The sequence below is a fragment of the Phyllobates terribilis genome, unplaced genomic scaffold, assembly GCF_046119375.1.
Source record: "Phyllobates terribilis strain yellow unplaced genomic scaffold, ASM4611937v1 Scaffold_5__5_contigs__length_657084704, whole genome shotgun sequence".
NCBI lineage: Eukaryota > Metazoa > Chordata > Amphibia > Anura > Dendrobatidae > Phyllobates > Phyllobates terribilis.
Window position 1 is genome coordinate 238,077,536 of NW_027362765.1, and position 551 is coordinate 238,078,086.

Sequence of the window (551 nt, forward strand, 5' to 3'; positions counted from 1 at the left end):
CTGCAATGGTCAGCAAATGAGAGAAGGAGCTGTGCTGCATTGGCGGGGAATCAAACCCGTGCCTCCTGCGTGGCAGGCGAGAATTCTACCACTGAACCACCAATGCTTGGATGAGTCCTTCATGTCAGTGGTGCCTGCCAGATCCAGGTCCCAGGATCAGACGGCCACCATCGCCCGATCTGACCACATGAAGCTCTTGCGGTGCGGTGCGGTGCGGTTCGGTGCGGTGCGGTGGGGTGCGGTGCATGAGTGTGTGTCTGCAGCCCGGCTAGCTCAGTTGGTAGAGCATGAGACTCTTTATCTTATGGTCGTGGGTTCGAGCCCCACGTTGGGTGGTTGCTTATTGCTGCCTTTTGCTACTTATGCTAACCACTGTCAACCCAGATAACTCCTTACGAACTGCCCCCTTCTGCTTGCTACAAAACATGACAAACAGCATAACCCCGCAGGATAAAGGGCAGGGAAGGCCCAAAAGAATGGGAAGCGAAAGAAAAGCAGCAAGTGCCCAATGTTTTCGCAAGTGTTTGCAAAGTCAATTAAGGAAGAGATGC

The 551-nt window shown here is 53.7% G+C and overlaps 1 non-coding gene across 1 annotated transcript; it reads left to right on the forward strand.

Moving 5' to 3' along the window:
- Positions 1 to 262: 262 nt before the first annotated feature.
- TRNAK-CUU (transfer RNA lysine (anticodon CUU)) lies at positions 263 to 335 on the forward strand. The gene has a single exon. It is a non-coding gene; the product is annotated as a tRNA-Lys (tRNA).
- The last annotated feature ends 216 nt before the right edge of the window (positions 336 to 551 follow it).